This window comes from Microcaecilia unicolor, chromosome 2 (assembly GCF_901765095.1).
Source record: "Microcaecilia unicolor chromosome 2, aMicUni1.1, whole genome shotgun sequence".
NCBI lineage: Eukaryota > Metazoa > Chordata > Amphibia > Gymnophiona > Siphonopidae > Microcaecilia > Microcaecilia unicolor.
Genome location: NC_044032.1, coordinates 77,373,362 through 77,398,701, shown reverse-complemented (window position 1 = coordinate 77,398,701; position 25,340 = coordinate 77,373,362). Strand labels below are relative to the sequence as shown.

At 42.1% G+C, this 25,340-nt stretch overlaps 1 protein-coding gene across 5 annotated transcripts in view; it reads right to left on the bottom strand.

The window, feature by feature from the left end:
* The window catches only part of OSMR (oncostatin M receptor), a 294,947-nt gene that overhangs the window by 100,078 nt on the left and 169,529 nt on the right, over positions 1-25,340 (bottom strand). The window lies entirely within an intron of this gene.

Below are 25,340 nucleotides of genomic sequence, written 5' to 3'. Positions count from 1 at the left end.
TTTTTTATTGATGAATGTATACATGAAACAATTCCATGTCAATCAGTAGAACTTTGGTAACAAGCATTTCAAACTCGTGCTAATACAGCTAAACTGCTATCATCAACATTTTATTTTGTTCCCCCTTCCCCTCCACCTTCCCCCCCCCCCCATCTCCCCTCCCCTCCTTCCACATTAACATATTGATTAACTTTGGCATATATATGCAAATGTGCTGTACACACCCAGCTTTTAAGCATGTGTTTAAGCAGTTACATTAGTATCCTATAAAGCAAAGCAGGTGCTCATGATCCTTTATAGAATAGGTTTCTATCAAAAGCCCAGTTATAGAACTGCCCTCACATAGGGGAATCTTATATACAACTTTCACACATAAGTGGGCTCTTATAAAACTAAATCATGTTTAAACATACGCATGGTGCAAGCTGGCATATACCTGTACAGAAGGCATGTTCAGGGGAGGAGTCTGAGCATGTATTTAATAAAATACAGTGTACTTTATGCATTATCATTTAGGCCTGCTTCTAGATGCTATTTCTGAAGGATTTGTGCTAGTATTTAATAAAGGAAGACAGGTACTTATGGGTCTTTATAAAATAAGCTAAAAATTAGCGCCTCATAAGAACATAAGAGTAACCATATTGGGTCAGACAAATGGTCCATCTAGCCCAGTATCCTGTTTCCAACAGTGGCCCTATTTGGCATTTTCTCAGAATTTCGGCAACAGCAGTTGAGAGAGCTTGGTACAATCTGCTTAAAGTCCTGTAAAGACTAACTGTATTTGACCCCTGAGGCAGGCGCTGTTGAGCGCCGAAAAACGGCCTGTGTCAGGTCCACTCTATTAAAGATTGTACCATTGTTCCAGTTCTGGAGGCCATTTTGTGCTGCTTTCCAACAGTGGCCACAAGTAACCCAAACCAGGACTAATAGCCACCAACTCAATAAAAGTGCTTCTAATAGTTCACACCAATATCATATAAAGAACTATTTTTTTTGTATGTAGAGTACCCTCAGATATTTTCCACTATTACTGCAGTCAATAATGCTGCTACAAAGTGGCATAGCATTTCTTTCATTGGGTAACTCTAACAGAATTTTTTTAGGGAGTAACACTCACTCATTTTTTTATGCTTCCCAATCACCTTTGTGCTATAAAATCACTACTTGCTTAAAAATGTATACTTGGTGAAAACTATGCACTTATCTTGCCTCGCTGAAAAGTTCATCAATCACCTTCCCCTGAAACCGCCCGACTCTGCGGGTTTCAGTCACTTTCCTCAGGGACAAGGGTTAAGGCTGCATAATTCTTTTCTGTTAAAGCTGCGTAATTCTTTTCTTCCTCCAGCAATCAACAAGACAAAGCAACAGTGACCAAGCAGAAATCCAAATCATGGCAACACTCCATACTACAAATCCCAAGGCAAGCAGTTGCTTCCCATGTCTGTCTCAATACCAGACTATGGACTTTTCCTCTGAGAATTTGTCCAACCTTTTTTAAACACAAATACGCTAACTGCTGTTACCACATCCTCCGCAAAGAGTTCCAGAGACTTAACTATTCGTTGAGTGAAAAAAATATTTTCTCCTATTTGTTTTAAAAGTATTTCCATGTAACTTTCTCTGGTGTCCTCTAGTCTTTGTACTTTTGGAACAAGTAAAAAATTGATTTACTTCTACTCGTTCTATACCACTCAGGATTTTGTAGACCTTAATCATATCTCCCCCTCATTCATCTCTTTTCCAAGCTGAAGAGCCCTAACCTCTTTAGCCTTTCCTCATACGAGAGGAGTTCCATCCCCCTTTATCATTCTGATTGCTCGTCTTTGAACCTTTTCTAATTCCGCTATATCTTTTTTGAGATACCTTGCACTATTAACCTAGGCACCCTGTTATAAAGTTTCCTTCATGTTGTTTTAATCCTGATGGACTATCTGCAAAATTAAGAGCTAGACATTTACACTGACTTGTGTCATGCACATACCTTGCTCATAGTTTCAAATGGAAACTACCCAGGGTGAAAATTTGACACCTACTCTATTACTGAAGGGAACATATACCTTGCAACACTATGGGCTATTCAAAACTTCAATAAAATGTTGCTATGTTAATATTACTAAACAGCATTAAGATGATTTTAAACAATTTCCTCCATTAAATCCTATTTTACTGTTGTGATACCTTATACAGTTCCCACAGCATCCACTGTGATCTCAGTACAATTTTCAAAGCCATGTACTCATGTCCATGACTTCACACAATCTGGCTGAAAATTACAGGCAGGGTTTTCACAGTGCGGGTACCTTTACTTGGTCTGAAAGCATAACTCTGAAAGCATAACTCTTCAAGGATTGGCAGGATTAGAAAATAATATGTAGGATTGCAATTTTAAATTTCTACTTACTATTTTCCATAAGTATTTTACCTACTCAAAAAGAAGATGCAAATGTCAATGAGTACTTTGTGCTCATGAGAAAATTAGATACAACAAGGTCTGCAGCTATTTTGAATCTATAGGCTTTATATCTTTTTGTAGTTTGAACACTGCCCCTCTATGTCTAACAAATTTTCTGGTCCAAGTGACAACTTTCTAAGGCATGAGGGAACAGCATTCATGGCAATGTGAATACCTAGATACAGATATCTGAAGTAAGGCACAGATGATGTGAAGGGCAATTCTATAAAGGGTACTCACTTTAATGAGGCATGCTTAAGGGCATATATTTGCACGAGATTTGCATGCACTGCTTCAATTGCATGCAAATATAGCTCGTTAATACTAATTGTGGATATCCTTAAAATCCAATGGAACTAGGTACGCCCCGAGGACTGGGTTGGGAATGGCTGCCTTAAGGCCTCTCCGGGAACATCTTTATCCAACCTGAGTGTCCAGAGGATTTACGTCCAGTGAGTCTTGCATACTACCCCCTTCTAGGCTGCTGCTAGCTGTACACCAATCCTAACATGCACACAGACAATGATGGAGTGGAGTGAATTGCCTAAAGGTTAGAGCAGCAGCCTGAGATCCAGGGGAGCCTGGTTCAAATCCTACTGCAGCTCCTTGTGATCTTGGACAAGTCACTTAACCCTCCACTACCTCAGATTGAGAGCTCTCCAGGGACAGAAAAATACCTACTGTACCTGAATGTACACTGCAGGTAATATATAAGAAATTAATTTTAAAAATGACATTATGGTAAATGACCCTCACTGTATATGAACTTTTAATTCCAATAACTTCTGTTTTCTGTTATAAAGTTAAACTCCACCTTTTTCTCGATAGCCCTTCACCAGGAGTTCCGAAAGATTTAACTTTTAAGGGGCAACAGTACACCTGGCGAACCCTCTCACAAGGATACACCAAGAATCCTGGATATTTTTCACAGACCTTGAAAACTGTCTTACAGAGATATGACCCCGTGTCTTCCATTCTGGTACAGTATTGTAGATGATTTGCTTGTGTGTGCCCATGAAACAGAAGCATGCAGGCTGGCTACAAAAGGCTTACTGCTCTATTTATATCAGATAGGGCTCAAGGTTAAAAGGAACAAACTGCAGTATTATAAATCTAGAGTTGTATTTCTTTGAGTGTGTTTAACTGATAAGGGGAAGAAATAACCCTCAAGAGAATCACAGCAATTTTAAATGTAAGTTTCCCTAACAGCACAACTGCTCTACAAAGGTTTTCAGGACTAACTGTATTTTGTAGACAATGGATTCCAAATTTTAATCAGACTGCTGAGCCCCTCTATAGAGGAGGAATTTACACCTCCCACAGAGGCACAATCTTCTGCTTTTGTTGATTTAAAGGCATCTTTGATTAAAGAACCATGTCTGTCATTACCAGATTATACTTTACGATTTCATTTGTATGTACACCATAACAAAACTGTTGTGACATGTTTACTGGCTCAGAAATTTCCCACTGGATTTAAACCCCTGGGTTATTTCTCCAGACAGTTTGATTCTGTAGTAAAGAGGATGCCACACAGTTTGCAGACTTTGATTGCCACTGCATATGCTATACAAATAACTGATTTTGTTAGTGCTGCAATATTCCCTTCACACCAATCTTAGTTTCACAGTTGTTAATATTGGCTAGAACTCAGCCTATTACCAATACTCGTCTCTTGCATGTTGAATTGGCTTTGACTAAAGACCACATTACCAGTGAAAAATGTGTGGAAATCAAACTTGCAACCTTGCTCCCCTTTGAAAGAGGAGTGGGGACAGTAGAGGGGATCACGTATACAACAAATAGTCTTGGCTATAAAGCCACGCCCTGATCTTTCTCCTATCCTATTAACCTGTGCCAATTTGACTTTGTACACTGATAGATCTAATCTGCATGATCAACAAGAAATTTCAAAAGTAGGATATGCTATATGTACTCAGGACCGTATTTTAGAAAAAGGAGCCTTGCCTTCCGCTAGCTCTCAGTTGGCTGTTTGCTTTAATTCAAGCGTGTTTTAATTCAAGCGTGTGAACTGGGATGACATAAGGCACTGACCGTTTACACAGACAGCACATATACCTTAGGTTTTGTTTGGTATTTTGAACAGATCTGAGCACAAAGAGGATTTCTAACGTCATCTAATAAACCTATTAAGCCTGCTATCTACTATTAATAAACCTATTAAGACTGCTGGAGGCTATTAAGCGGCCACCTTGAGCTGCTGTTCTAAAATGTGCTACCTACAGCGGAGGAGTAGATCCTCATAGCCAGGGGAATCAAGTTGCAGATCAAACTGCTAAAGCAGCAGCCCTGGGCAAATCTACATCAGTGTACTTGTTAATACTGTATCCTAAACCTCCTATAAAACTGGCTGCTCTTGAACAATTAAAAGAACATTTGCTCAAGCAGATCGACGCCAGTGTACCATATGGGCTACAAGGGGTGCTGCACAAACTGCAGAGGGTCTATGGAAAAAGGATGGTGTAGTTAGTTCCCCAGACAAATCGCTCTGTCCCGTAGTAGTATACATGCGTTCAGTAACACACCCTAATGTTTCTTCTATGGTAAAAACTTTTTCTGTGATTTGGTATTAACCACAGTTTCCAGAACATGAAGAAGTGGTGGTACAAGCTTGGCATCAAAGCTGGGCTGCTGGAAAAAAAAGAGAAGTTTGCAAACCTGTCCCTGCACAACTCCTCGAACCATGGGGGCCAGTTTTATACTTGCAGGTTGATTACACTGAATTGCCTGCAGCCAGAGGGGGTCTTATGTAAATTTTTCTTACGGCATTCTTGTAACGCCTCAAACACTTTATTCCATAGAGGCACATGACTCAAAGGGTGACCAGTAGAGGAGACCATACCTCTCTGGTTCCATTTATGTATGCGAGTATGCAATGAAGAAAAAACATAACAGGAATCTGTAACAATAGAAATGTCTTCATTCAATGATTTGTTCTGCAAGACATACAACACTACAGCCTGTCTGTGCTGTATAACCGAGTGGTAATCGGAATTGTACAAGGTCGATAGGAGTATCTGTTGGCGTATAATTGACGGCAGCAAAACCAGCATTACCATTTTGACAAGATCCATCACTGAACCAAACGGGTCCAATCTGAAGGATCTCGTAATGGATATTCAATGAGGCAGGTACAGAAGGTAATTGCGCAGTGCACTGATGTGAAAAAGTAGACTCAGAAATATTTATCAAAGGATCTAAATGTTTCAATACTGCAGATGTGAGAGGTTGCAATTGATGAACAACACTAAGTAAGACTACCTGATATTTATGCAACCTGGACGGAGTCATATAGCTAATATTTTTGTTCAAAAGGTACTTAACATCATGGGAGCTGTGTATGACTACTGGCAAATGAGGAATATAGCTATATAATTTCAATACAGCCATAGCAGCAGCTACTAGTCCTCTTTCACATTCAGTGAACCCCATTTCAACAGGGATAAATGACCCTGATAGGTATCCACAAGCTATATCCTCATCATCCTGAGTCATGAGAGCAGCCCAAGTGTGACCAGCATGTGTTATCCACAGATGTACTTCACAGGACACATCAACCGTGGCTAAGGGTGAGCTTTGTACAACATCGTTAACTAAAGTGACTAATGCTAAGGTTTCAGCATTGGTAAAATCAACTTTTTCATATTTAAAATCATGTCTACCAGACAATTTCTGGTAAAAGGGTTTAGTTCTTTCAGAATAATTTGGAATCCACAAACGGCAAAAATTTAACATGCCTAAGACAGCTCTAAGTTCAGTAACATTCGTGGGCAGGCGTAATTTAGAAACATGAGACAGGGTTTTAGAACCAAGAGTTCGCTGCTGGGCACCAAGTTCGTGGCCCAGGAATGTAACCTTAGGCTGTGCAACCTTTAGTTTTTTTCTATTCACCTTGTAACCTTTGACAGCCAAAAAGGTCAAAAAATCACAAGTACTTGCACACAAATATCAAAATCATTACAGGTAATCAACATATCATCTACATATTGCAATGAGTCCGTTCAGGCCATGCATATTGAGATTTAAATTCTTTGATATGTTGTACTAATGTCTGTGAAAATACAGTAGGGCTGTCAGTAAAACCTTGGGGCAATCGAGTCCATTGATAAGTAACATCAAATTGAAATGCAGTGAGAGGATGGCTATCAGAATGTAAGGGAATTGAATAAAAAGCGTTAGATAGATCGATGGAAGAATGAAAAGATTGGAGGGACACGCTTTGTAACAAAGTAGTGGGATTTTCAACATTAGGAAAGATATGTTTAACAACAAAACTAAGTTCCCGCAGATCCTGTACAATTCTCCACTGCCCTGGTTCCTTTTTCTTGACTGGAAATAAGGGAGCATTTCAAGGGGAATGACTTACTTCATTGATTCCATGATCTAACAATTTCTGTATCTGATCCTGAGCTCCCTGTATTACTTCTAATTTTAATGGATACTGACTAATCTGGGGTCCATCACATCCATCTAGCAATGTGATTCAGTGAGGTTTGGTATTTACCTCACCATAAGGTGCATCAGATGATGCCCATAAGTAAGCAGATAACTTGCATAAGGCTCTAGAAACAGTTTGCTCCATTAAGGTTGCGATGGCAAAAATCAAGGAAGAATTGACAGTAGGTGAACGTACGTAAATCAAAATGAATCTGGAATTTAAATTGAGTCAACAAATCTCACCCTAAGAGATTAACAGGGCATAAGGGTGCATATAACAAAGGAGCAACTATTTCTTGATCAGCAAATTGTACTGTCATAGATTCTAATACCGGTGTATCTGTAGGTACACCATTAAACCCATAGTTGTAATGTGTTCCTTGGACAATTTAAGCTGCTTCACTAGCTGTGGCGAGGCATTAGCTAAAACAGTACGTGAGGCTCCAGTATCAACCATAAATGAGACTGGAATGCCTTGAATGTATAATGTTACCATGGGATCACTATATCCTGCACTAGTGTGGATGACCCTTAGTCACTGGGGTCGATTGGGATTGTCTGGATTACATAAAGGAAAGGATGGGCGTGAGTCAGGAATCTGATATCGTGGTCGGGTATTGTGATTAGGGCCCCCGCTCCTGCACTCAGAGGTGTAATGGCCAATATTATTGCACTGCCAACACTGGATATTAGGCCGGACTGGGATAATCCTGGGGACCGGTGCTGAAGCGGCCACGCCCTGGAAATCCCCGTAAACATCCTCTAGAATTTCCTTTAAAATTTCCTCTTTCTCTACCCTTCATATACATGATCTGGTTTGTATTTTGAGGAAAGTCCTTGGGTCGTTGGGGAAACTGCTCATCCCTCATTAGGTATAGGTATAGACCCTAGCCTGTGTTTAGGAGGTTTTTCCTGCTCTATCTGCTTGATCTGAAGGGACATAAGGTGGGTTTGCAATTTTTGTAATTCTTTACCCTGTTTTTGACCCTTTTTATGAATGACCTACAATGATGGAGAATGTGTTCTTTCATTTCTGGCCATAACTTCTACTACTACTATTTAGCATTTCTATAGCGCTACAAGGCATACCAACTGTATTATCTAGAGCTTCCTTGATTTTAGAAGGTACGGTTTCTTTAAATAAATGGTAAACACAGGGAGACTATTCGGAACATCAAAACGCTCCTCTATCTCTTCTCTATATAGTTGTTGTAATTTAAGCATGCATTGTTAAATGGATTCTGTAGGTTCCCAACGCTGGGAAGGACGGAAAAGTCCTTGCGCATGGGATAACAATTGCGGATGGCTGTCCAAAAAGGGCACGAGTTGGCCAAATCCGGCGACCGTGAAAAGATCAATTACATTGGCCTGTGGTATACATCCTAAAAGGGCTTTAATATCTCCTATGGCTGGTGTGGAGACCAAGGTTAGTTCCTCAAATTTATGAATCCACTTGGTACCTCCAGCGGATATATTGGGGAGTTGCTGAATTAAACTAGTTAATTCCACATTAGAATACGGAGTGTATTCTGTGTGGGCTATACCGCCAGACTGTTTATTAAGCAAAGGCAGTACTTTAGTTGTATTTGGGGAATTTTTCTGTGGTGCTACATATTCATTGACATTCTGGTGTTCTGTCCCCAGGAAATTAACCCACTGGGGGAGGTTAAGTACTCGGTAACCATCCGAATCATATTGGGGATTTGGACGGTAAGGAGGTAATTTAGTGAGACTATGCCGAATGGTATCCATATCATTTCGCATTTCGTTAGCGATGTCCTGAAACCTTGATGTTAAACCCATGGGTCCCAAGGGTGTAAAAATAAGGCATGTTCGGTCGATTAATGGGTCTGAGCAACTGTAGTGAGACGTCACATTAGAGGCAGTCTCAACAGTATCTTCTGGGTCGTCAGGATTCAATTCTATGAGATCCACGACTCCCGCAATCTTGACAGTAGTAGTGGATTGGCTGTTTATGGGAATTTTCTTGGTATCCTCCATCATATCAATTAAATCATGATACAGCTTCTGATATCCAACAGCCACGTCAAAGGGAAGTAATTTAGTTTGGGACGATCCCCTGGACCCAATATGCTGTAATTCCTGCTCATATGGAGGATGGCATGATGGATTGGTGGGCGATGGTGGTGGAAATTTAGTGTCGTCTGGTAAATTTGGGGATGCTAATTGTTTTTCACCCACCAAAATCCATTTATTAATAGCTTGTAAATGTTTCAGTCGGGATTTTCCCTTATTCTATTTCTCATTGTAAGCAAGTATTTGTTTCAATAGGGAACCCTCAAATGAGCCATTTGGTGGCCAGCAAAAATTAGTTTGCTGTTGATTCCACTTATACCATTTTTGATTTAATTTAGTAAGTTCTTTTTTCTCTAAAGGAAAGTATTTAATTACTGTCTCAAGAGGCATAGCCATTATCTCTCTATATAAAACGCACCTCCAACATTCTGAAGCCTCCACAAGTCCCAACATTCTAAATGCATGGTGGTGAAACCAGGAATTCGCCCATGAGTGTTGGCCCTGCCCCCCGCATCAGACGTCATGATGTCGAGGGCGGACCAATGACACTCAACCAATCGCATCACGAACCCGTTACTAAGCGACGGAACGTGACATAAGACACATCGCAGAACAATGAAAACCAGCAGCACACAGTTGCTACGCGACATCAACAGCAACGCTAAAAGGACCATATAGATCTCTGATCTCCACACAAACAACGGACACGGTGGGCATAGGAGGGAAGGAAAAAAACCAGCACATACACACACACTCTCACTCTTAACTGGCTAAAATGAACAACTGACCTGCCACTATCACAGGCACTGCTAGCACCTCTCTCTCTCCCTCACACACACATACAGACGGGACATAGAGGGGATGGAAGACAAGGAACGAATCGTTGGGTATGGAGGGGGTGACAGGGGAGATAAGGCAAGAACTGCCTCAAATGTTTGTGCTGTGCTATGTACAATTATAATGCTGTCTCTTCATTTTGACCCTACCCTTTCACACTCTTTCACACAGATGCACACACACACACACTAACACTGTCTCTATCTCACACACACACGCACCCACACACATATACACACTCTCTCACACAGACACACAAACACGCCTCAAATGGTTCAGCTGTCCTATGTAAAATTTCACTGCTGTCTCTTCATTTTCACCCTACCTGTGCACACACTTTCTCTGTGTCACACACACACACATACATATACACACTCTCACTCTCTCTATAGCATTGCTAGCACCCGTTTCATTTGTTTACGAAACGGGCCTTTTTTACTAGTGTGTATGATAAAAGGCCCAGTATTTTAAAACACCTAACAATTGAGGCTTAGGTCCTACTAGAACTTGTTTTCTAAACCAGGCATTTTACTCACACCTAAGGCTGATCAGACCCTAGGACTTACCAGAGGTTTCTGCTATTTTAAATACACCTAGCCTGCGTGCAAAGTTTAGACCTAGGACCTAGCAGTAATAACAGAAAATAATTTAAAGATGTCACTTACCAAACTTCGTGTTAAACAACACTATCGGTCTCACAGGAAGCCTGCAATTGAACCTGGTCACCATTTCAAATACCATGTCGGGAATCCTGCAGTTTGATCCCGAGCACAATCACGTCAGAAGTCACCAATGGATTAATTCAATACATCACACCACCCTCAAAGCTCTGACCAAGTGAGAAGGGTCAATGACCTCATTAAACAGAAATAAAGAATACTCACCTCTGAGTGTAGTACCGACTGGGTGCAAGTGTCTATCCTTTGCCCTCATGTTGCTCCAAAGTTCTCCCCAATGGACTAGAATGGGACTAACTTCCCATGAGATAATAATTGGTTGACCTTTAGTGGTCCCTGAAATAGCAGGGACACTCCCTGGTTCTGTTTTGCTGCACAGAGACTTGCTGTCTTATTGTCTTTACAAAAGGTTCTTTCATCCATTTCTCCATTTCATGAAAAAGACTTCTGGGGAGCAGTGATGCTCTATGATGATCCTCACCTGTAGCCAGGATACTATCAGGCTTATTTTTCGAAATAGAAGGGCACCCACCTTTCGACACAAATCGGAAGATGGGCGTCCTTCTCATAGGGTCGCCCAAATCGGCATAATCGAAAGCCAATTTTGGGCGTCCTCAACTGCTTTCTGTCGTGGGGATGACCAAAGTTCACGGGGGCATGTCAGAAGCATAGTGAAGGCGGGACTGGGGCATGCTTAATACATGGGCATCCTCGGCCGATAATGGAAAAAAGATGGGCGTCCCTGACGAACACTTGGACAACTTTACTTGGTCTTTTTTTTTTTTTTAACGACCATGCCTCAAAAATGTGCCCTAAATGACCAGATGACCACCGGAGGGAAAAGGGGATGACCTCCCCTTACTCCCCCAGTGGTCACAAACCCCTTCCCACCCTCAAAAAAATTTGTTAAATATTTTTCCAGCCTCTATGCTAGCCTCAAATATCATACCTAGCTCTATAACAGCAGTATGCAGGTCCCTGGAGCAGTTTTAGTGGGTACTAGGTGGACCCAGGCCCATACCCCCCTACCTGTTACACTTGTGGTGGTAAATGTGAGCCCTCTAAAACCCACCACAAACCCACTGTACCCACATGTACGTGTCCCCTTCATATCTAAGAGCTTTGGTAGTGGTGTACAGTTGTGGGGAGTGGGTTTTGGGGGCACAGCACACAAGGTAAGGGAGCTATGCACCTGGGAGCTTTTTCTGAAGTCCACTGCAGTGCCCCCTTGGGTGCCCAGTTAGAGTCCTGGCATGCGAGGGGGACCAGTGCACTACAAATGCTGGCTCCTCCCACGACCAAATGGCTTGAATTTGGTCGTTTCTGAGATGGGCGTCCTTCGTTTCCATTATTACCGAAAATCGGGGATGACCATCTCTAAGGTCCACCTAAATGTTAAGATTTGGGCGTCCCTGACTGTATTATCGAAACGAAAGATGGATGCCTATCTTGTTTCGATAATACGGGTTTCCCCGCCCCTTCGCGAGGACATCCTCAGGAAAACTTGGGCGCCCCGTTTGATTATGCCCCTCCACGTATATGTGAAGGTCCTTTGTCCTTGCATGGCTTTATCAGACACCTACTGTGGACCGTATCTGGTGCTACTGGTTGGACATTCAGTGAAGAAATGACAAGGACTATCCTTTTGGATGCATCTTTCCTAGTACAAGAATTATAACACTTCAGTCTTGGAACCAGATGGAAACACCTAAATCCCTGGACCAGGACACCACAGAGATTGTTCACTGTCATCCCTTTGCTTACTCTACAGAAAGATAATGTTCAAGGGAAGAAATTACAGACACGGTTCTGGCCCCCTGTTTTATTCAATTCTTTTGTTTGTATTTGTAGCCATTATTACTCTGACCTTGATTATTGTATATGGCATTTGAGATGATTAGTTTGTATTCTTTGCGTCTATTGTTTACTTCTAACTTCCTTGTTAATAAAACAGATAATTCTTGGGCTTTGCTAGCTCACACAGCTTTAAACAGCTCTTCCTTTTGTGTCCAGAATATGCTGACAGCAAATGCATCTCTTGCTACATGCTTCATTGGTGATCCATCTTCTTTTTGTGCTCTCCACTATTTATTTATTACATTTGTACCCCGCGCTTACCCACACAATGCAGGCTCAATACGGCTTACACAGTAATTTGAAATACAAAGTCATATAATAGAAATTTCAAAACATTATATGTTGAGCTTGATAGTGTATGATAAGTTGATCTTGATAATGTATGATTAGTATAAGAGAGGGTAGACGGGATAGGATAGTATAAATTTGGGAGAAATGGGGCAAGGAGGGATAAAATAAAGGAGAGATGGAGAAGAGAAGGATGGGATGAGTAGAGGGGGAATGGGGAGGTGGGGTAAGTAAAACCAATGATGGGGTTGTTATCTAAATCAGAACAGAATTGGGAGTGGAGGTTAGTAAGACTAGGTTGGGACATTAGGATAGGCTTGCATAAAGAGATGAGCTTTCAGCATTTTTCTAAAGGGCTAGTCGTGTGACCAGTCTCTATGCTCTGCACGATTGTAATGACCTTACTTTTTCCTCTGTTTTTTTTTTATAATCTAGGTGCTAACCGGACTTCTACTGCTTACACTAACTCCCAACCATTTCAGTTTTCTCTTTATAATGTGACCACCACAGTTGATTGTTTCTATTTTGTGAATGCCTACGTCTGTGGCTAATTTAACCTTTCCTGGTCTACAGTTTCCTTTGCCTGTACTCCTATGCATTTGTCTACCGACTGGCTCCTTCTATGTGGGAAATGGCTTTTTCCAATGTACTCACTACTGCTCCAGGAGGACCTTGTAAAATTGACAAACTAACTACTGGGGCACTTCTTCTTAGGTACTTTACTGTTGAGATAGTTTGTATAGTGAGTAGCTGAATTTTGTAAATGTGCGCTTAAAACAGACTCATTATGAACATAAGCCTGGTAGATTGTTAGCTCAAACATTGCAGGATGCATATGGACAGAAATATTTACAAAGTGAAGGACATTGATGGTCAATATCTAACCAAGACCTCACTGATATGAATTATATATCAACGATCAGACAATAGGGAATCTAGATATAGAACGTAACAGGGCAAGATGGTGCCCTAGAGGCAAGACGTTGAAGTTGCTCCTCCACTTACTGTAATTATGCCTAAGAAACCCTGTGGAATGATTGCTCCAGTGGCTTCTTTGGCAGTTTACTCTACACCGAGACTGATACAGTCAAAACTGGAAGGCTTTGTGACAGTGACATTGCCTGGGGATCCACTGCAGGCACGATGAGCATATAGAACGCAATAGGACAAGATGGCACCCTAGAGGCAAGACATTGAAGTCGCTCCTCCACTTACTGCAATTATGCCTAAGAAATGCTATGCGGATCCCAAAAAACAACAAGGCAAACGATCTGCAAAATCCAATATGGAAAAAGAAACCAGCAGGGCAATTTGTTCACATACGGTATCTTCAATAAAATCTTTCTGATGTTATATTGATCTGCTGGCTTCTTTTTCCATAAGAAATGCTATGGAAAGGTTGTCCAGTGGCTTCTTTGGCAGTTTCTTCTACGCCAAGATTGATACAGACAAAACTGGAAGGTTTTATGACAGTGACATCGCCTGGGGATCTGCTGCAGGCATGATGAGCAGAAGCATCTGCTTCTCTGCCTCTGGATAGCAGCATTCTGAGGTCCCCCAAGGGGCAAGAACAGCCGATGGATCCAGCCGCACAGAGAGAGAGAGAGAGAGAAAACTGCACAAGGATCTATGCCAACTTCTGAGGTATCAATCTCAGCGGCTGCTGAGACTCCTGCTGATGCTGCGATATCATCCTTGCAGCTTGGGTGAAGCAGAAAGTAATACCAGTGGCGGTATGAGTATTCCATCGGCTACTACAACAGGGGAGAAGGGAGTTTCTGTGAGTGCAGTGAGGGCTCTAGCACCTGGTTTTACTACCCTTTGCACCGGTAAAAACTGAAGTATTTTCACTTAAAGAAATCTGGAAAACCACTGTGTTGTTGGGACAATCTTTGACTGCCCAGATGAACATAGAAACTGCTAGACTTTGGTGCTTTGGCACAGTGTGTGGATTCTCAAGCATCACAATTAGCATTGGAGTAAAACTCTATTCAGGAAATGGATACTGAATTAAAATTTGTGAGTGCGTCAGTAACCTCACTGGTGAAGGGAGCTGTTAATATGGCATTAAAAGTCGAAAATTTAGAAAATTCTATTTGAAAGAGGAATCTTCGTCTTATTAATTTTCCAAAAATAACTGGTATCTCCCCTGAAAAAATGTTCAAACGTTATATGTTGGAAGTTTTAAAAGTCCCTTCACAATCATTGCCACCAATTTCTAGAGTTTTTTTTTAACCTTCCCTCCTTTAAAAAAAGGAAGGTGGAGGTGGCATTGATCATCTATCTCCTATATCACAAGAGTTTGGATTTAACTGCTTTTCTGGAGTCATCAAAGGAAGGGGTATCTATACCTTCTACACTTTTGGTTACAATGGCTCTGGACTATGATAGAGATTGGCTTTTGAAATTATACTTTAAATAGTGTCTTTCCACTTTTTGCTCTTTGAAAGTACAGGTATTTCCTGATGTGTCCTACAGTTTTGGCTCTAAGTGGTTTATTTTTTTTTAAGTTTCCTTGTGAGTGTGAAGTATCAGTCTCATATTTTTTTGATCCATCTCAGTTAACTACGTTTTTGAGTAATAAGGTTGTTGCTACTGGTCAGGGTCCCCATTTGGCTGTGCAGAATATCCTAACCTTGATTTGTATCAGCTTATTCTCGCTAAAAAAATATTTATATCTTACCTCTAGGGAATTTTCCTTTTGAAATTGTTATATAGATTTCTTCCTTTTCGATTATCTCTTGCTCTCCTTTATATAGAGGATTTTTTAGATCTAAGTACAAGTATCTACCTGATTGATTTTTATGTATTATGATGTTTTCTTAAGTTAGGCCAATTTACTGTACAAGTTTTTTCTTGCTTGGATGTATTAACATCTTTATAAATTAAAAAAAAATAGATATAGAACTACTTGGCACGAACTGATCTCACATCATTGTCTGCTGATCAATAGGCTAGTTTAGAGGGCAGCATAACTATAAAATAGGTCCTAATGGTCTTAACCCATTAGTACCTGATGTTCCCATATGGGAACAAATCAATTTGTTCCCATATAGCTTATCATGGGAACACTGGGCACTAATGGGTTAAGGAATTATTTATTGCTAAGGCCCCTGGTCTAGATGGGTTTACACGTTAATTTTATAAGTCTTTTTCTAGTGAGTTGGCAGTACTTAGCTTTGTCTGGGAGGGAGGGAGGGAGGGAGAGGTTCTTCCGCCATGCTTTTTGTCCTGGTCATAGAGCTCTTCACCGCAGCTGTATGAGCCAACCCAGATGTTATCTGAGTTAAGATTGCTCTGTTTGCGGATGATGTGTTAGTATCACTTATGCACCTGCTTATTTCCCCATCAATATTTTAAGAGAAATCCTGGCTTACTCTGCTGTATCTGGTTTTAAGGTCAATATGATTAAAACTGAGGGCCTGGTTATTGGTCTTTCCAAGGAGTGTTTGAATATTCTGAAATCTTCCTTTCTTCTAAATGGGTAGAGTGGGGGATAAGATATTTGGGAGTCATTTTAACAAAAATTATTACGGAATTATTTATTTAGCTTTTTTATATTCTGCCTTCAAAAATCAAGGTGGGTGACATAAAAACATAAATAATAAACAAATCACATATCATAATTCAAAAGTTCAAATATTACAAAGACATCTAATCCAGGCTCATATTCTTCCTGCTAACTATAAATAGGAATATGTAATGTTGGGATACCATGGATTTATGAATAGCTACATTAAAAATGAATATTGTTCCCCATTTGATATATCTGTTTCAAGATCCTCTGCTTTGTATTTCGAGAACCTATCTAATATAGAACATAAGTTTATTGGGTTTAGCTGGAAAAATAAGACTGCGACTACCTAGATATTTCCTTTATAGAGACCATAAGAAAGTGCGCTTAGGTGTACCGAATAATCTGGTATTATAAAACCACTCAGGCTAGAGCTGTGGCAGGATGGTTCCAGGACCAGCCACACAAACTTTGGATTCAGTTAGAACAAACCATGACTGGGGCTAAGCCACTGATACATTTAATGTGGCTTCCTCACAGATACCGGGATTTACCATCAGACAGATGTCCCATCATTCTATTAACTTAATATTATTGGGACATCCTTTGTCCTAATTCTGACTATCACCTTTCACATTACACTCCCCATTAATCATAATCCCTTGTTCTCGCCTGGTTTAGTAGTAGGGTCTTTTTTTTTTTTTTTAAGATAGGTTTCCTTGGGCCTATTTGCCTCTTTTCCCACCCTTTCAGAGAGTGTTATCGGCTTCCTCCATAAGATTCTTATGCTTATATTCAGCCTAAGCGTTTGTGAAGTCGCCTAATGGTTAGTGCAGCAGACCGAGAACCAGGAGAAGTGGGCTCAATTCCCACTGTATCTCCTTGTGACTCTGGGCAAGTCACTTAACCCTCCATTGCCCCAGGTACAAAATAAGTACCTGTATATAAAATATAAACTTCTTTGAGATACATATGGTCAGGGTGTTTGAAGCACAATATATGTGTTTTTGAAAAGATTTTTCATATGGTATCTTGCGCCAATACGGCTCTATCGTATTTTCCTGGCAGTATCTCTGCGTTGCTGGAGGTGCTGTAGTTAGAATGGTTTCATGGGTCACATTTAGTGGAGCTGTATAAAAGCTAGAGCCTTTTGGAGAGCAATTCAACATAGACTGCAAGGCTGGGTGGGCTGCTCAATTCAATGAGACCCAGCAATATTTCTCTTTAACAGAAAGCTTCCTGGATTAACTAATTTCCAGTCCACATTTGTTCATCAAGTACTAAGGGGGTCTTTTACAAAAGATTAGCTCGAGTTATCTGCAGCAGGGCCCATTTTATTCCTATGGGCCCTGCTGCAGATAACTCGAGCTAATCTTTAGTAAAAGACCCCCCAAGTGCTGCAAGGTTGAATTTTCATTGGAAATATAAATCTACTGCATTCTTAGTGAAATGGGTGACTAAACTATGGTATATTTGTGATATGGAATGCTTGGTTGCTAGACAAAACCATGCTTTATCAAAATGGGAGAGGACATGGGGTTCACTCTTGACTAAATGTTCCTACTGACATCAATTCTTTGTGGTTTGCCCATTGGTGTTTTTGGTGGCAGCTTCTTTGTTATTCTTGACACTGTTTCACTGTGCTTTAGCTGTCATTTCCTGGTATACTAAAGCACTAATGTGGACAGGGTTAATGGGTTGGAAAAGGTAACCACAAAAACTTTTGTCTAAATGACAAGAAGTGGCTTTTTCTTTTTTTTTGCGGATAATCTAAACTTAATCCTGTCTGTTCATTTGTACAACCAAAAGTATGATACTTTGGTGAGGTTATCTTGCTTGGTTTTTTTTAAATTATGTTTGTATTGCAGCCCTATGGTTTAAGTATCAACACTTATAGTTTTGCTTGTTAAATTGTTTGGAATTCCAATAAAGACCTGTAAAAAAAAAAAAAATACATTCTGGGCCCAATAATCAGCTGCTGGCTTTATTTCCAAATATTTGATGCCAAGCCATGTCTGGCCACTGGCACTGAATATCTGGGGATATGTGGCCAGATAACACATAGCCAGTTAAGTGAAGCATTCAGCACTTAACCAGCTACGATGAACTGCATAAAGAAAGAGTCGGGTGGATGAGGGACAGGGAGATATGCATGGAGATATTGCAAGGACGCACACATCCTTGCAATATATCCAGCTGCAAACTATGCCAAAACATTTCACAGGACCCCATGGTCATTCACAAAGGAAAAATATCCAACATTAAGGAATCTTTCACGTGCTCATCTTCCAATGTGGTATATATCATTCAGTGTAAAAAATGCAACGAAGGCTGCTACATTGGAGAAACAAGTCAGATGCTAAAGAAGAGATTTAATTTACATAGACACCATATGAAAAATGCTAGTACCAATCAGGATGTCATCTCTGTAGGGCAGCACTTTAAAAAACCAGAACACTGTACCAGTGATTTCATGGTAAGAATCCTGAAAGGGAACTTTAAAACAATACAGGAACGTAAGACCTTTGAAGTCAGAATGATTAAATAGTTTGACACCCACCAGACAGGACTTAACATAGATCCGGGTTTTCTAGCCCATTATAAACCATAAAATTGTACTGCTTTGTCACCATATCTCCATGCATATCTCCCTGTCTCTCATCCACCCAACTCTTCCTGTCTCTCACCAATCCAACCCCATCCTGTTAGACTGTCACTGAAATGCTTTGATGTTTCACTTATATATACTGTCATCTACCAACATTTGCTTATTTCCGATCTGACGAAGGGCAACCTTCAAAAGCTAATCAAGATATGTATTAAGTTATGTCCAATAAAAAAAGGTATCATCTTATTTTCTTTTCCATGTTTTATTTTGTTTTATTTCTATGAATCAAAGAGAAACAATTTTAGAAAACTTAAATTGACTCACATGCAAATAAATATTTAATATACATTATTTATTAAGCAAAAGAGATTAGTTTATGATTTAATACTTTTTTATATAGTTTTAAATTTATGTTCTTGTTTTTAAATTTATATTTAATACATGATTTGTTTTAACACACCCCTGATGCAATGAAATTTTTTTAAAAAATGCAATGTTGAAAAACTACTAAATTCAAAAAGCGAATGTGTCTCGTTTATGAAATGCAAAGGCCAAAGTGAGGTGTGGCCTCATTATGAAAAGATCAAAATCGATGGTGGGTTTTGCTGTCATGTGGTCTGTGTGCAGTGCTGTGGTGTGCTGAAGTGGAAGTTGCAGGATGGCACAAGTGGTCTGAAGTCATGCCATTTACAAAAGAACAAGATTGAAGGGACATAGGCCATAACTTCAATGTCAGGCTTTCAAAACATGCCGGATCTGGACAAGTGACCGGTCAGTCCGATAGGGGTGGTCAAATTGGGGCAGTCTGGATTTACTGAACGGTAAGAGTTAGGTGCCGAATGCAGCATTGAAGAGGTGGGTTTTAAGCAAAGACTTGAAGATGGGCAGGGAGGGGGCTTGGCGTAAGGGCGGTTGTTCCAAGCATAGGGTGAGGCGAGGCAGAATGAGCGGAGCCTGGAGTTTGCGGTTGTGGAGAAGGGAACTGAGAGGATGGATTTGTCCTGTGAACGGAGGTTACGGGCGGGAACGTAAGGGGAGATGAGGGTAGAAAGGTAGTGAGGGGCAGCAGACTGAGTGCATTGGTAGGTAAGAAGGAGAAGCTTGAATTGAATACGGTATCTGATTGGAAGCCAGTGAAGTGACCTGAGGAGAGGTGTGATATGAGTATATCGGTTCTGGCGGAATATGAGACATGCAGCAGAGTTCTGAACAGATTGAAGGGGGGATAGATGGCTAAGTGGGAGGCCGGTGAGGAGTAAGTTCCAATAGTCAAGGTGAGAGGTAATGAGAGCATGGACGAGAGTTCGGGTGGTGTGTTCAGAGAGGAAAGGGCAAATTTTGCTGATGTTAAAGAGGAAGAAGCGGCAGGTCTTGGCTATCTGCTGGATATGCGCAGAGAAGGAGAGGGAGGAGTCAAAGATGACTCCGAGGTTGCGGGCAGATGAGACGGGGAGGATGAGGGTGTTATCAACTGAGATAGAGAGTGGAGGAAGAGGAGACATGGGTTTTGGTGGAAAGACGATGAGCTTGGTCTTGGACATGTTCAGTTTCAGGTGGCGGTTGGACATCCAGGCAGCAATGTCGGATAAGCAGGCTGATACCTTTGCCTGGGTCTCTGCGGTGATGTCTGGTGTGGAGAGATATAGCTGGATGTCATCAGCATAGAGATGATATTGGAAACCATGAGATGAGATCAGGGAGCCAAGGGAAGAGGTGTAGATTGAGAAGAGAAGGGGTCCAAGGACAGATCCCTGGGGAACACCAACAGATAGGGGGATAGGGATGGAGGAAGATCCATGAGAGTGAACTCTGAAGGTGCGGTGGGAGAGATAGGAGGAGAACCAGGAGAGGACAGAGCCCTGGAACCCAAATGAGGACAGTGTGGCAAGAAGTAAGTCATGATTGACAGTGTCAAAAGCGGCGGATAGATCAAGGATGAGGATGGAGCAGTGGCCTCTGGATTTGCAAGGAACAGGTCATTACAGACTTTAGAGAGTGCTGTTTCTGTCGAGTGAAGAGGGCGAAAGCCGGTTTGAAGTGGATCGAGGATGGCATGAGAGGAGAGAAAATCAAGGCAGCGGCTGTGAACGGCACGCTCAAGTATTTTGGAGAGGAAGGGTAGGAGGGAGATGGGGCGGTAGTTGGAGGGACAGGTAGGGTCAAGTGATGGTTTTTTGAGGAGAGGTGTGACTACAGCGTGCTTGAAGGTGTCAGGGACAGTTGCAGTGGAGAGAGAGAGGTTGAGGATATGACAGATGGAGGGGGTGACAGTATGAGAGATGATGTTAAGTAAGTTGGTGGGGATGGGATCAGAAAAGCAGGTGGTGCATTTCGAGGAGGAAAGAAGGCGAGCGGTTTCCTCCTCGGTGATGACAGGAAAGGAGGAGAGAAAGGCCTTTTACTGTTCACTGTTCTACTTTTTTATGATAATAAACTTATTAGTTTGTTAGCTGTGTTGTCCTGGACTAAGAATTCTGGCAGTTTGTGTTCTTGGTCAGCGAGTGATTTTCTGGGAACTGTGGGACTCCTAGGATTGTGGTCCCAGTGTCTCTAGAAACCACTGGAGAAATAACTTACGGATGGGAGACTCATCCAGAAGTAAGCAGAACCCAACATGTGGGTGGAGGGTGTGCCAGTGTAGGCACATGTGCGCGCAAGTGTAGGCAGGACTGGGCAGTGCTGGGTAGGAACCCCCCCCCCCAATGTGGCTACAGGGTTAATCCCAGGTGGGTGCTAGGGTAATGCTCAGGCGTTATGTGACAGTAGGCATCATGGCTGGATCCTAGGTAGCATGCACACATATCAGTTAGAATATTTGAGACATTGTAGACCCTCAGCATGTTTAGCAAATAATAGGACTTCTAGTTCCTATAGATTGCTTTGTGGGTGCCATCTGTTGCTCAGAGCTCAGAAGGGAAGCATGTCATGGTTTGGTCTCTCTGAGTCTGAGAACTGAATATATTATGTGTCGCTCCAAGGAAAAGTCTCTAGAAACTGAGCAATGCAGAATGAGTTGGCTGGCTTATACAAGCTGTGCTACTAAGGGGTGTCTATGATAAAGAAGGCTAGGGTTGTGGTGATCTTCATGTGTACAGGCAGGGCTTATGCCTCCAGGTGTCTACATAGATGTATTATTGTCTTATCAAATCTGAACTTGTGCAGATATAACTCTTCTCATGTCCATGAACTGTGTTCTGGGCCATTACCCTCTGAATAGGGGCTCTCATCCTCCTCTGTTCCCTCTGTCTCCTGCAAGCCAGTACCCAACAACTCGCTTCCAGTTATTTCTATAACCACCACCAGTCACACCCAGTAACCACCAACTATGGTACAGGTCTACTGTGACAAGGCAAGCCCCAGAGATTCCCCAGTGAAGCAGTTGAGCCCAGAATTATGGGTCCCAGAAGTCCTTGCAAGAATGAGAAAAGAGAGTAGTCCTAAAAAGATGGAATGGACTCACAGCCCCAGTGGGGGGAGCAATGGCTCGAGGCAGGATGAGCCTGTTACTCCCTTCCCCACTAGAGGGAGAGGGAAGGATGAAGCTCAGTTTCCATGGCTTTGCCATCAATATATAATTCCCCCCAGCTGTGAGAAGGGGGGAGGAGATTTCCTGGAGGCTCTCAGTCACCAGGAGGGAGGAAAGACGAATGGAGAGAGAGATTCCATGGAGTATGTGGAGGAAGGAAGTAGCCTGCCACTAGAGTTGCCTAAGGGAGAGGAGCCAGCTACCAAGGAGTGGGAGAATTCAAAGGTTGCCCTGCCCAGCACTTGAAGGCAGTGGAGGAGGCCACACCTGGCGTGGTGCTGAGAGGTGGGAGAAACTGCCAATCCTGCTCCTTACAGGGATCCCTCTGTGCTGTGAAAAGGCAGGTGATTTGTGGTATTGGTTTCATGTGCAAAGACTGTCCATGAAGATTTGTTCTGAACTATTGTGCTACATTGGAAGTGTGCTGAACTCTTACTAAACCCTTTTGAAGGAGGGGGAAGGGAAAGCTAATGCCCTAATAGAAGGCCTGAGGTGTTGAGGAGCTGAGCGTTTGCTGAGGGATTTTGGGACCTAGACTGTACCTTTTTATCTTTTGAAGATTATCTTATGAGGACTGTACCTTTTTCTTTTGAAGACTATATTAAGAGGGCTGTACCTTTTGTTTTGAAGAATATATTATGATTTTTGGTATGAAATTGCCTTGATAATAAAATACTTTGGCCCTGAGTCCCAGTATCAGCAGCATTCTGTCCTGGAACCCTGGGAGCCCCGCAGGCTTGCTGGCTCCACCCAAGAGGAGGAAGCGGGCCCCCCCCTTTACACTACACATGCACACACAGCGTTCAACAGAAAAACAGATACAAACACACAGTGGTAGATGGATACACCCAAATACATACCTGCACACACTAACTGGATGTTGCACAGAGACATGGTACAGCTAGGCTTATAGCGCTGGATGTTGCACAGAGACATGGTGCAGATGGGCTTATAGGGGACTGAGGAGGGGGTCAGGTTTTAGAAAGCTAGAGAGGGTTTTGGATAGAAAGGGACAAAATGGATTACTAATTAAAGGATAAATCACTCACTGAGAAGCCAACCAGCAGAACAACACACCAGATAATGCTCCAGTCAAAAGGCAACTTCTCTGCCATTTAGTTGCTATTTGTAGCTGGTGTACATATGAGTGCATCTTTCACACACCATCTGTGCATCCAACATTTATTGAATACATCCTGAGTATTCACTTGACAGAAACAGTACTCTCTAAAGTCTGTAATGACCTGTTCCTTGCCAAATCCAAAGGTCACTACTCCATCCTCATCCTCCTCAACCTATCCGCAGCTTTTGACACTGTCAACCATGAGTTACTTCTTGCCAAACTGTCCTCATTTGGGTTCCAGGGCTCTGTTCTCTCCTGGTTCTCCTCTTATCTCTCCCACCGTACCTTCAGAATACATTCTCATGGATCTTCCTCCACCCCATCCTGCTCTCTGTTGGAGTTCCTCAGGGATCTGTCCTTGGACCCCTTCTTTTCTCAATCTACACCTCTTCCCTGGGCTCTTTGATCTCATCTCATGGTTTCCAATATCATCTTTATGCCGATGACACCCAGCTTTATCTCTCCACACGAGACATCACTGCCGAAACCCAGGCCAAAGTATCGGCCTGCTTATCTGACATTGCTGCTTGGATGTCCAACCGCCACATGAAACTGAACATGGCCAAGACCGAACTTATCGTCTTTCCACGAAAACCCACTTCTCCTCTTCCTCCACTCTCTATCTCAGTCGATAACACCCTCATCCTCCCCGTCTCCTCTGCCCGCAACCTCGGAGTCATCTTTGACTCCTCCCTCTCCTTCTCTGCGCATATCCAGCAGATAGCCAAGACCTGTTGCTTCTGTCTCTTTAACATCAGCAAAATTCGCCCTTCCCTCTCTCAGCACACCACCAGAACTCTCGTCCACTCTCTCATTACCTCTCGCCTTGACTACTGCAACCTACTCCTCACTGGCCTCCCACTTAACCATCTATCCCCCCTTCAATCCATGCAGAACTCTGCTGCACATCTTATATTCCGCCTGGACCGTTATGCTCATAGCACCCCTCTCCTCAGGTCACTTCACTGGCTTCCGATCAGGCACCGCATACAGTTCAAGCTTCTCCTTCTAACCTACAAATGCACTCAGTCCACAGACCCTCATTACCTCTATACCCTCATCTCCCCCTACGCTCCCACCCGAAACCTCCGCTCACAGGACAAATCCCTCCTCTCAGTTCCCTTCTCCACCAACGCCAACTCCAGGCTCCGCCCTTTCTGCCTCGCCTCACCCTATGCTTGGAATAAACTTCCTGAGACCATTCGCCAAGCCCCCTCCCTGCCCATCTTCAAATCTTTGCTCAAAGCCCACCTCTTCAACGTCACATTCGACACCTAACCTTTATGCTTCTATTCAGGAAATCTAGACTGTACCAATTTGACTGCCCTATTTGACTGACTGTACATTTGTCCTTTAGATTGTAAGCTCCTTGAGCAGGGACTGTCCTTCTCTGTTAAACTGTACAGCGCTGCGTAACCCTAGTAGCGCTTTAGAAATGTTAAGTAGTAGTAGTAGTAGAGTGCCTGGTTGCTGATCCCACCTAGTGCACTCCCACTCTCCACCCCAAACATGCCCCATTTCAGGGCACGTACAAGTACACAACATGCTGCACACTTGTGCGCATGTTTTGATGTTACAGAATACCACCGAGCATATTCCCAGCTTTTCAGCAGCCAGATATTGATTGTGGGTGTGCGAATGGCACTTAACCAACTTCCGCAAATCCCTGAAGACCCACCTCTTTAACAAAGCCTATCACGAGAACCCTTAACTAACTATAACACAACACCTATCCAACATTATTCAGAATGTATCTTTCTACAACTGCTTGAACAAATCCTCGTCTTCATTAACTTCTTTATAACACCAATTGTACTATTTAACCTGGTATGGCGATGCCATAACAGGTCTTTGTAAGCCACATTGAGCCTGCAAATAGGTGGGAAAATGTGGGATACAAGTGCAATGAATAAATAAAAAAAATTAAAAAAAATAACTTTCAACAGAATTGCCACCAAAGTGG